The following is a 13,158-nucleotide window of genomic DNA, read 5'->3' on the forward strand; positions in this document are numbered from 1 at the left end:
AGATGCCCCATGAGTTTTACACAAAACCTCTCTCAACACAGCTACACAGTTGGTCTCTCTCAGCTACTGCTGCTTCCTGACCTGTCTCTGGTGGTATGTTTGTTGATTCCTTTGGTGAAAGTGGCTTTAGGCTTAGGTCAGGAGTGGGTACCAGATCAAGTACAACTTTGAAGGCCACAGAAAAGGATTTTGGCTTTTTTTTTCCCTGTATGTGTGTGATGGAAAACTATTAGAGGGTTGAAAGCAAGGGTTAGTTATGATTTATATTTTGAGAGGACCACTTTGGCTGTTGAGTGAGGAATGGATTGCAGCACAGCGTAAATGGGAGCCGGGAGGTCATTGAAGAGACCACTGCAGTGGCCCTTGCTCTGGAGCCAGTGGTGATGGTGGCTTGCACTAGGGTGGTTGCAGTGGAGATGGAGAACTGCAGAGATTCATGATATATTTTGTAAGTATAACTGATAGGACTTAACAACAACTTCATGTGGGAGGTGAGGAAAAGAGAAGGAAGAACTCTTAGGTGACACATTTGTATATTTTCATTCTAAATAGCATATTTAGGTGTAAAACGAGGAAATGAGAAAAATATAATATAGTTGTCTACATCCAAAACAGATAATATTATTTTAAGTCCTTGAATTATGCTTGAGCAAGGGAATACGTGACTTAGAGTACATAAGGGTTAGTCAAGGGCTGACATAGTGGAGGGCCCAGTCTGAGAGACTGATTGTACCTCAGGAGCTATTCAGGAGTCCATACCCCAGCTCAGGACCTGAGTCTTCAACACTGGTGTCTGGGGACCTGGGCCTCTGTATAGGGCCACTGGCTCTGAAGGCTCTGATTTTTCAAGGAGGGTGTCTCCCCAAATTCAACCAGGTTCTAAAGAGCTTAGTGTATGTTGTATGGAATAATATTATTCCAATCTTACATGACTCACCTTATTGAATTTTGCTGACATCCAAGCCCTTATTCAAACGCCTACTTATTTGAGTCCAGTGGCCAGACAAGATAACACACTATAGCCCTCCTGTTCTAACTCCACCTCTCCATCCAGTGGCAGAATATTCTTACCAATAAAGATTCTACAGTCTTGTGGATCCTGTGATGTACCAGGTAATTGTTGTAGTGACATTCACTCTTCTTAATATCTTTTCTGCATTCCTGGCCATTCAGAGGCACATTATTGGAGTATGCAAGAGTAGGGCTGGGACCCAAAAAAAAAGGATTGGGGTCTGACGTGGCTTCTCCCAAATACTGGAGACATGCCAGTCATAATGGCTTCACTCTCTTGATATGTGGCACAGGGAATGCATGCTTTTGATGTACTGCTTCTTGAAGTAAGAAGCAGGAAAATTGTAGAAGAATCAGCTTCCTGCCTGGACCTCCTGAAAAGAAGGTACTTGTCAGCTGCAGGAATGTTACACTGGCTTCATCTTCCTTCTTCCTGGCTGATGACACTTTACTCTTCATCCTGTTTCCACAGCACAGGATCTTTGGAATATTATTATTATCCTGTTTTGTATATCTGATACAGAACCTTCTAGGACTTGAGTTAAAATGTTGGTTAACAATTCACTAATACTGCCCAATACACATTTACATATGATACCTTATATATCCAGTTATTGCAAAGGCTCTAAATATAGGATAAAAAATAGATTTTTATGGGGATGGGATATATTATATCATGTTAAATAAGTACCGTAGTGGAGATATGTTCAAAATATTATAGGAACCTACATATTGTAGGTCTCCCTAGGATTCATATGCTGGTTGGAATAGAGGTGATATTATGGTAGATTTAAAAATACTTTTACATAGCCTTACCACTTCAGTTTTGACAGTATTGATTAGTGTATTATATATTATGCATGTCTCTGACTGAAATTCCTTTGAGAAGAAAAGTAGAAATGGAGAAGAGCAATACTACAGGAAGTTGGATGGGTGTCATAAAAACTATGGTGCATAGTTATGGTGTATTTGGGTAATTTTTTATTTGGTGGGCATAACAATTACTACAAAATTGTCTGTTCATCCGAGGATCAACTTGGTAGAATTAACTTTACAAAGTATACCTTTTCCATCATAGACACAACTTTTTCTGACTTCTTAGGTTACAAGTATTAGTGTGATTTTCATTCTTCTTTGTACTTTGTTCCCTGTTTCCAATCTCTTATAAAATTCTGTTATAAGGAGAGAGGTGAAAAAAAAAAAAAGGTAATTGTAATAGGATAAAGGGTGACAAATATTTTTTCCTTTTTTTTTTTGTTGTTGTTTTTATCTATTCTATTGGGTTGGCCTAAAAGTTCGTTTGGGTTCAGTCAGGTTTTTCCATAACATCTTATGGAAAAACCCAGACAAGCTTTTTGGTCAGCCCAATATTTTTCAAGTTTTCTACGAGGCACAAAGATTACTTTAGTAATCAGAAAATATATAGAACATACAACTTTTTAAAAAGATAGTTTTTGATAATTGGACATAACAAGAGGAAGACATTCCAGGGAGAACACGAGTATTGGCAAAGGTTCAGAGAAAAACATAATTAGTTATGAAATACTTATCTACTTCCCTAATCCAGATTTTTGCAGTATAAATGTTTTTTAAAAAACAATTGTTCATTGTATTTGAGAAGATGGTTTGAGTTGAGCTTGAAAATATAGGAAATCTTTTTTGTTGCAGCTTTGTTATTTGCCATTCTCATTACTAAATTCATTGTGGTGCCTTATGCATCGTCTGTCTGTGAATGAGGATGGCAGGCACTCTGGTCTCCTTTGCCATTTTTGTAGCCTACTCCACATTCCCTCTCCACTAGTATTCCGACTCCTCCAAGTCCAAGCTGCAGAATGCAGTGCGTGGGCTTCTCATTGTGATGGCTTCTCTTGTTGCGGAGCTTCTCTAGGCGCACGAGCTTCAGTAGTTGTGGTACGAGGGCTCAGTAGTTGTGGCTCACAGGCTTAGTTGCTCCGCGGCATGTGAGATCTTCCCGGACCAGGGCTCGAACCCATGTCCCCTGCGTTGGCAGGCGGATTCTTAACCACTGCGCCACCAGGGAAATCCCTGTGGGTGATTTTTCTACTGGAGAAATAGGGTTTGGTAGGGCAGGGAGTGTTGCCAGAGTGGCTTTTTGAGGAGACCTGAGCAAGAGCCAGCCCTATAAGATGATCATGTAAGCTGCTCAGCAGCTAGGAGGAGGAGAAACAACTAGAAGCCAGTAAGTGGTTTAAAAAAAAAGGCTAGTTTCTATTAGGGTCTCTTTCCTTGATCTAATTAGAAGAATAAAACAAAAAAAGAAGTTTTGAGAGACTCATGGACAGTAATAGCATTTTGTGTTGGTGAGTGGAAGAGAGGAACAAGCCTTCCTTTACTCTTGATTTATTTTTATCAATATAGCAAGGGTTTCCTAGCTTCTCTGTAATTAGGAGCTAATTTTCTTTTCCATGGGTCTTTGAGATGGTTCTTTGACCACAGAGCCATGGAAGATGAGTAGATGAAGGAAGGAATGTCACTTATGGTTTCACTTGCCTTAAGCCCGCACACCGCAACGAAAGAGTAGCCCCCGCTCGCCACCACTAGAGAAAGCCCAGGCACAGCAACGGAAGCCCCAACGCAGCCAAAAATAAATAAATACATAAATAAATTTATAAGAAACAAGCTGCAGTTTGCCAGTCCATTTCAGCTGCGTCTCAGAAGTTTTGATATGTTTTGTTTTCATTTTCACCCTTGCCCAAAAGGTTTTACTCTTTTTCTCTTTCCCCAGACTCGGTTGGTTATCACCTGTGCCCTGGGGGGAGGGGGGAGGTAGGGCCAATGGGGAAACAAGGTTGGTTGCTCTTACCCGGGTAGCTTACGGCTCTTGTTCCTTAGATGATAAGGATCTGGGTGGGGTTTTGTGCTTTTTCAGCTGAGGCTGGCTGGCCTGTTGCATGGAGGAAGGCTTTCTCTTGTTTTCTGCCCTGTCCCCAGTCTTTCTTGTGGTCACCCACTGAGGTCGTGGCTGAGAGCTTGTGAGTGTGCGCAGTCCCGTGTGCCTGTGGCATTCGTGGGTTCTGTGTTCTCACACTTGCCCATTGTAACTTTGTTAAATTAACATTTGTAACTTTGTTAAATTTGTTAATTTAACTTTGTTAAATTAACATTTGTTAACATTTTTGATGGATGGTTCAATAAAAGACTACAAGAGAATTGAAATCGAATTGATTACTTTACAGGTCCTGGAGGAGGTACACGGCACACCTTAAGGGGCCATGAGGGAGGTTAAGGCAGGGTGTAGGCAGCGATCGGGGGTGGATCCAGGGGGAGTACTTCGGGGGATCCCAGGCTAAGGCCAGATTGGTCGATTCAAACCAAAAAGGAGGGGGGAGGTGGTTGGTAAGCTTCTCAGGGGCCTGTTTTTATCCAAGGGGCACAAGAGGAAGACCCTGGGAGGTGGGGGAGACTGACAATCACCAGGGCAGCTGGGGGAGTCACATCAGGAACTTCCATTTACTTACAAGCCCGTGGGCTGTTTTCTAGGGCATGCATGCTAGATGGAGAGGATAGTATCAGTTCAAGGCCCTGCAGGCCGATTGGCCACACAAAATGCATGCTGAGGCAGCAATGTTGTGGAGTGGTTTAGCTAAGCCCATGCTCTACTCTTAACAGCTTGTTATAAATTTTAGCTGAATTCTTCTTACTCACTTGTATGAGAGCCTCATCTTACGTCTGTGCTCTGCCGTAAGTTTGTGTCCTGTGTGTCCTGGGAGGCTTGTCTTAGATTTAAAGCCAGGAGGAGTGTTGTGATTTCAGCTCTTTGATAGGTTCAAGAAAACTTACGATTTTGTAGGTTGTTTGGTATTTTTAGTTGTTACTGAGCAGCATTGCTCTTTTCATCTTTCTACATCCTGCATAGAAACTGGAAGCCCCTCAGATGATTTTTTTAATTGAGCACACACACCCAAATGTCGTTATGATTAGGTTTTTTGCTTTGAGTGGTTCACTTCCTCCAGAGGGTTCTTTAGTCTGCTGCCAGGGGCCTGTTCTAAGCCTGACTCCTGGCATTTGGCATCTAGGGAGGGAAGGGGAATGGGGACTCACTGTACAGGCTGCAGTTTTTATTAATAGGCTATATTTTAGAGCAATTTTAGAGTCACAGAAAAATTGAGCAGAAAGTACAGAATTCCCACATACCCTTCTCCCCTAATGGACACAGCCTTCCCCACTATCAACATCCTGCGCTAGATGGATACCTTTGTTAACTGATGAGCCTACATTGACACATAAACACCCCAAATACATAGTTTACGTTAAGGTTCACTCTTAGTGCTGTATATTCTATAGATTTTGACAACTGTGTAATGACTACTACTATTATAGTATCATACAGAACACTTTCAGTGACTTAAAGATCCTCTGTGCCCTGCCTTTTCATCCCTCCCTCCTTTTTGGCAACCACTGATCTTTTTACTGTCTCCATAGCTTTGTCTTTTCCAGAATGTCATATACATACAGTATGTATCCTTTTCAATTGGCTTCTTTTTCTTAATAATATGCATTTAAATTTCTTCCACGTCTTTTCATCGTTTGATAGCTCATTTCCTTTTAGTGCTGAATAATATCCCATTGTCTGGAGATACCACAGTTTACTTATCCATTCATCTACTGAAGGATAACTTGGTTGCTTCCAAGTTTGCGCAATTATGAATAAAGCTCCTATAAAACATACATGTGCTAGTTTTTATGTGGACATAAGTTTTCAGCTTATTTGGGTAAACACCAAATAGCAAGGTTGCCAGATCATATGGTAAGAGAGCATTTAGTTTTGTCAGAAACTGCTCAACTGCAAAATGGTGCAGCCACTTTGAAAGGCATTCCTGCCAGCAGTGAATGAGCGTTCCTGTTGCTCCACTTCTTCATCAGGATTTGATGTTGCCCGTGTTCTGGAGTGTGGCCATTCTAACCGGTGTATAGTGGTAACTCACTGTTTAATTTTCAATTCCCTAATGACATGTGATGTTGAGCATCTTTTTATATGCTTATTTACTACTGCATATCTTCTTTGGTGAGGTGTCCAGATCTTTTGCCCATTTTTTAATCAGGTTATTCATTTTCTTATTGTTGAGTTTTAAGAGTTCTTTGTATATTTTGGATAGCAATTCTTTATCAGATGTCTTTTGCAAATATCGTCTCCCAGTCCGTGGCTCTCACTGAATTCTCTGCTCTTAGTTTCATGCCTTATCACCTGCCCTCCTCTGGTTCCCCAGGCTGGAACTGCTCCCGCTCATTTTCCCCATTCACTTCTCTTCTGTTTTTTTACCAGCATAGAGGAGGGTTAACTGCTTGGTACAAGTGATGACCTGAGGGCTTAACTGCTCTTGACAAACTTGGAAACAACCTCTTTATCATCAGCCCCTGGTTTTACCCCGTGTTTTCTAGCACTCTGCTGGACAATTCAACTTGCTTTTCAATGGCATTTCTCTCTCTCAGCATTTAGGTTTTACAGCTTGTACTCTGACGAATAATTTACTATTTCTGCATTTGCCTTATATCCTCTGGTCTCTCTGGCTTGGACTCATCTTCACTTTCTGTGTTAAGAAAGTCAATTTAGACTTGTTCCTGCGCTTTCCTACTGTAGACCCTCAGGTTTCTTCTGTTCCTTGTGAGCAAGAGGTTCAGACAATTTTTTGTGGAATTGAGAATTGATTATGTTCTACTTTAAACATAAAAGACTTTACTCATTCGTTTGTTCTGATGACTTCATAGCACTCTTGATTCGTGGTGGTGGTTGATTCTTTTTTTTTTTTTTTTAAGGTTACAGAGAAGAATTTTTTTTTTTTTATGGTTTTTTTTTTTTTATTTTTTATTTTTGGTTGATTCTTAAGATGCATCATTGTTTTATGTACCACTTAGAGGGAAAAAATGCTGTCCATCTGTGATACACAATTGATTATAAGATTCTTCTCAACTTACGAGATGTTTAAATATGGGGGAAAAGAAATGTATGTCTTAGAATCATTGTCCAGCACCACTGTGAGCATACAGACTGAAAAATATGTATAGATTCTAAATCTCTAAAATTCTTAGAGAGACTCGTTTCCCAGTTAAATTGCAGGGACAAAACGCATCACCGGGAACTTTTTGACTCTATCTGGCTTTCCCTGGCACTCACGCGTCTCTCTGTTCAGGATTATCTGACCATACCAGCCACCCGCCAAAACCATTCCTGTCTTGTGCCTTAACTCAGGTTGCTTTCTTCACAGTTCTCTCCACCGGCCTTTGTCCTTTCAAGCCTTTCTGTTTACTGCAGTCTCCATCCAGTTCCTCTACTGAAAACCTCTCATGCTATATATACAGTATTCTGTACTCAACAGCTTGACACTTTACGTGTATTATCTAAAATTGTCTGCTGTTAAGTTTGTGTGTGTGTTCAGCAGTTCTATTTAAGTAAGATTAAGTACGAACATGTATACTTTTCTTTATCATAATGCATATTTAAAAAGTGCTGAGAACATAGTAAGGCATTCACTCAAAATTTGTTGATTGATTTTTTTTGTTGTTTTTTTTTTGGTTAAGGTTTGGTAGCACAGATCCCATTGCATGGACCTTAAATAATAAGCCTTATAATAAGACTTCTGTTTGCTATTTCAAAAGTCAAGTTAAATTTTTCTTGGAGAAACAGATGTATTCTCTATTACCATCAAGGAAAATACCTCCAATGTTATTAGACTTTATATTTTTAAAAAGATTCTTCTAACAATCATTATAGAAGTACATAGAACAAACATATCTTTAAAGGTAATTCTTTCCCAAAGCAATTGGATTTCAAAGGTCTTTTTATTTATTTTTTTAAATTTTTATTTATTTATTTTTGCACATAAAGGGTTTGTTTTAAATGTTTTAAGGATAGGATGAGTTACATCATAATTATAAAAATTACAGCATTAACAGATTTATATTGTTTATACTTCTAAATGCAGAGAACAGGGAACTGTCTACACATTGTATAAAATAAAATTAAAAATGAATTCAAGCTTGAAAGATGAGGTCATTTACCTAATTTTAAAATGCGAACACAGAGACCTCTGAACTATACACATTCGTTCAAACTGCACTGATGATGGAAAATACAAAAAGCGCAGCATTTCCAAGGAACCACAGACATTTCGACCGTAATTATTTTCTGTTACAATAATTCCTGTCTTGTCTTTGGAGAACTTTCTTTCTTTCTTTTTTTTTTTTTTAAGACAGCTTGAAGAATGTTTTCAGGCACTACGATTTGTGACAATCAAAACAGTCTTCTAATGGGTCCACAGCGTTCAGAGATTCAAGACCAATGCCTTTCGGGGTTTGGCACGTAAAACAATAATAGAAATGAAATCTGGTTTAGAAGCAACTGTGATTGTTTTAAGAATGCACAGTCCCTTCAAATGCTGCAGGACATACACAACTGGAAAATCACCTTCTGTTGGCACTACATTTGCTTCACCAGTGCATCTTTATCCTACAACCACTAAAACGGCACAATTAAGCAAATATACAGAAACTGAAAACAAATAAAAACAAAGATAGAAAAGAAAAAACTGAAATATATTTAACATGCAATTTTAGTTAGTTACATTGAACATTCTACTTAGAATAGAGCACGCAAAAAAGGATGGTCTGCTTTTAAGGTTTTCCTTTGAAGCTTTACATGGCAGCCAGACAGACATACACACACGACACAATAATACTACAGCAGGTCAATGAGAAAGGCCAATACATTTTATACAGAGTTTCATGTCTTGTGTTGTCACAAGTCCCATGATAATTTTAGAAATTAATGTTGTATTCCTAGAACAAGGAACCAACATTCCGATACCAGGAAAATGCAAGCAACGCATGCAGATCTGAAACATGAGCCTAGACGAAGGCTGAAATACTCGGCCGGGGAGCAGAGTTAGTCACGGCATCAGGAAGTGTGGTTTAGGCCACCAAAAGAAAAAAGAATGGGAAAAAAAAAAGGAAAAACAACAACAAAAAACCCTTCCCCCTCCTTCAACCCTAAAGGCAATAAATGGAACAGTGATTAAAATAATGATGATAGTAAATCACACGTCACATTCATCTAGAGAGATCACGGGTATTAAAAGTTGCTAAAGGTACTTGCAGCAAAACCACAATGCAAGTCATTAAGTAATGCCAGAAATGTTTCAACTGACCCAACCCTCAGGATACCTCCAAAGGACTTTGTTTTTCAGTCTGAAGTCACTGTGTCCTGTTCACGCAGTGCACGCTGGACAACTCCCTCTCTGGGCCACACATGTCCACTTGGGCACGGGGAGCTCTGCTCAGCCTTGAGATTCACATGCAGGAACTCTTACAAGAGCCACCGGGAGAACGGATGACAGATCTGTAGCATGACACTTGTTTCAAGCACAGGAGGAACATCTAAGACCTGGGTACCCACTGCATGGAGAAGCTCACCCCTGGCTGCCCTCGGTGAGGCACTGGGCATGCTGGAGAGAAGTGGGGTACTGTATTTACGTGGTGAGCGAGGTTACCACCCACCAGCACAACAAGGCACAGCCTTCCTGAAGGCGAAAATGGGCATCACACAAACCTCGCATAGTGCGGCCTTGAAACTACAGAATCTGTTAACATCAAGAACAGCCATGACGGACGTCACAGAGACCTGGTGTTTGGCTGAGATTCATATGCATTTAAGCTTTCTGCCCAAATCTTAGGTAAGATTTTCAATCTCCACAAGACTGGTTTCACAAACCATCTTTGTCCTAGCTTTCAAACTGCCAGGGACCATCCAAAACAAAGTGATAGACTGACGTTTTGCTTCTAAACGAACCACTTTTGCAGTTCTATTTTAGTTAAGGACAACTTGCAGGAAAGGATTCAATGGCTAAGGGCTGCTATCAGTCGCACCCACAAGCCAGTGCAGGTGACTGACCCTGATGTGGTAGGACCCACCAAATGGAATGAATCCACATGGGCAGCACGCCATGAGCAAGAACATACAGCACCACAAGAGGTGTCAGGAATTCAAGCTGTTGTTTGTCTGGTCACTCTTTGAGGGGAAAAGCCTTCTGACCATAATCATATATCAGTAATAATAGTAATAAAAATAAAGGTATCCCAGAGAACTTGTTAAAAGGCAACACCGCCATTCTTAAACTTACATTTCTAATATAAAAGCACTATGTTCTTCCAGGAACTTACCAAATACACACAAACCACTGATACACTGTTGCCTTTTAAATCCATGTGCTAAAATCCAGATTACTAATTTATACAAATAATGGACCAAATGTGCCATCCAAAATACACCTGCATTACACTGTGTGGACCAAGTACCTGGGCTTTGCTTAAAAAGAAGTATTTATGATAAAAAAAATGTAAACAAATAATGTACAAAGCTTAGAATTAAAGGCAGCCTTTTACCCAGATTTCTAACTGTTTTGTAAAATTCTAATGTGGGTAATTAAATGTTCCCAGGTGATTCATATTTGAATTTACACTTTAAAGCCTCCAGACTGAAATGGTGCTCTGAACTTGACTTTCAAAATAAGCTGAATGTCCCGATGTGCTTCCTGTGCCCAAATTTAATTTTGAATAAACAGCAGTAATACACTAAATACACTGAATACAAACGGCTTGGGTCAGCACTCCTGTTAAACTGGAGAAAATTATGTAAGCCCCACTCCAACCCACAAAGAAAGGACTGCCTATGCAGTGCGTGTGTGTGTACACACAGATCTGTTTGTATGTACATATACATTATGTATGTATACACACATATAGATAGGTAGGTAGATATAGATACATGTATATCTCAAAAAAAGCAATAACAAAAATACCAAACTATGCTTGCATTGTGGCAGCAGAATAAGAGTGTTAAGCATGAAGGGGAAAGTGGATAAGATCTACTGCAGTTTTAAATGACTGTGATACTAGCTTAACTTTTACCGGACTTGCCTGTAAGTCCCTTCCAAACGGATAGGCTTCTTTTAAGAGGAAGGAGTTCCTTACGCAAAATGCTTGTGTTCACCGAAATCTGTACTATTCAGAACAAAACCAGTTCTGCTGGCAGAGATTGTGGCTTCACAGGGACATATAAGCTTTCATTAAACTGGAAAGCAATCAAGTCTTTATGTCTACAAATTATACATTTAATAGTTCCACAAATTTGGCAAAGTCCGTGATGACATCTAGGATGTTTTCACCAAATCGTAGACATAAATATGGAAATCATCATCAAACTTGATGAAATAGGTGGTTTGGCTTCTACGTGAGGAATGACCACGCCAGTCCTTTTAGCGTCATCTTCTTTGGCATATTCCACTTGTTTGCCTACCAGGCTGTCCACATCTTCTCCCGGTTCCCTTTCTGCTGGAGGTGAATCATTAGAATCGGGCATAATGCGAAGGTCACCTTCTTTATAATCATCGAAGAGCTGGTACATGTACAAGACAGGATCCTTTTCATAGGTGATGTAAAACCATGTGTTCATTAGCTCGTGCTAAGACCATCCCCCTCCATTCGTCTTTAGAGCCATCCTCCGTCTCAAACATGTGCTCCACTGCTTTGCCAATCATCGTGTCGGCTAGGTGTGCATCACTGATTCGAGATGTTGCAACTCTATTAGGGAGGACTTCAAGCGCAGAAACTCTTTCATCTTTATTAAGTTCTAGTCCATAAATACAGTCAAATCCATCGTATTTTATAAGATACAGAGGATTTACAGGTACCTGGTCCAGAACGGTTCCTTTCCACTGGGTGATGGGGCCATTCCCCTCTTTCCACCCATGCTGAATCCTGCAGCCTACGATGTTCCTCCGGGGCTGGGAAACAGGTTTGCTCGGCCGCACACTGGTCCGGTGTTTTTTGTGGGATGTTTGTTTCTTCATCATGCTTGCAGATACACCAGCATGGCCTGCATCAGCTCTGGACCGCTGGCCAGGTGTCTTCCCGAATGGGGTCTTCATTCATCTGTATTTAAGTGAGCAGCAGAGCTGCTGGACTAGGATGAAAATCCAGTATGCTCCAATTTGAAACTTTTCACAGAATTTCAATGTTCTTCTTAATCCATCATCCCAAGCGTGTGTGTGTGTGTGTGTGTGTGTGTGTGTGTGTGTGTGTGTGTGTGTGTGTGTGTGTGTGTGTGTGTGTGTGTAAGTTCAGCAAAAATACGTGAAATCCTAAGTACTCGGCCGGCCACCTAGGCCACCGTCGGCAGCCCGCTGGCCCTGCGGTTCCGCACCGAGCTCCGGCCCCTGCCCGACCGAGCCTGACGGCGCTGCCCCGCCCCCGGCCGCACAGCGCATGCGCCCTCCGATGGCCGGGCGGCCGGGCCGTACTACCCAAAGGTCTTTTTAATTTAGAGTTTTATAGTGCCTTTGGCTTAAATAAATCCAGATGAGCTTTTTATTTTGTTAACTGGTTCGTAAATGTTTTGTTTGGACATAAGTCTGTTGTTGGAATTAATTTGATTACATAATGAATGAAGAACAGACTTTGTTTAAAAAACTTCTTTTTCTAACTTATAACAAAAGAAACTGGACCAAGAAAAGAAAAACGTGGAAGTAATTCATTGCTAGGAGTAAACTACTGTATATGGATAGCATCTGTTCCCCTTCCACTCACCTTGAACTACACATATTCTGTGAATCTTCCTGGTAGGTCCAGTTCCATAGTTAATAATGGCAAATGAATATGTGGCTTAATATTTTGTGAGCATATGGGTTAAAAGGTTTACATCTCATATCATATTCCAAAAGACTGTTAAAATTCTCTCTAAATACCTAGCCTGCCAGTTGCCTTGTTTCTTCACCGTTCTCTCAGCCTCTTTAAAAAATCCCCTCAGAGTTACGAGCAGTTCATGCTTGGCCTTTGGACAGGTAGCCCACAGGGGGAGCTCTTACTATTCAGGCAGCCCCTTTGGAGGGCTTGTCACGTATAGGTAGGATGGGTTTTCATAGGGACTAAACCTTTTTAAACAAAATTAAATTCGTTTCGTCATTTTTTTCTCGTTTCTTTAAACTGAGTAGGAAGGACATCATGAAAAAGGAACAGTGGGTTGGAAGAAGGTTGGGAAAGAGTAATAGTTGAAAAGAAGACTGATAAATGTGCCCTCATAATGTGGTATTAAGTACTCTAATCACCAATAGGGTGGATTGAGAAAGCACAACATAA

The 13,158-nt window shown here is 40.5% G+C and overlaps 1 protein-coding gene and 1 pseudogene across 1 annotated transcript in view; one reads left to right on the forward strand and one right to left on the reverse strand.

The window, feature by feature from the left end:
* The window catches only part of FAM184A (family with sequence similarity 184 member A), a 153,062-nt gene that overhangs the window by 65,639 nt on the left and 74,265 nt on the right, over positions 1-13,158 (forward strand). The window lies entirely within an intron of this gene.
* LOC132437294 (spindlin-1 pseudogene) lies at positions 11,175-11,976 on the reverse strand (annotated as a pseudogene).

The sequence above is a fragment of the Delphinus delphis genome, chromosome 14 (assembly GCF_949987515.2).
Source record: "Delphinus delphis chromosome 14, mDelDel1.2, whole genome shotgun sequence".
NCBI lineage: Eukaryota > Metazoa > Chordata > Mammalia > Artiodactyla > Delphinidae > Delphinus > Delphinus delphis.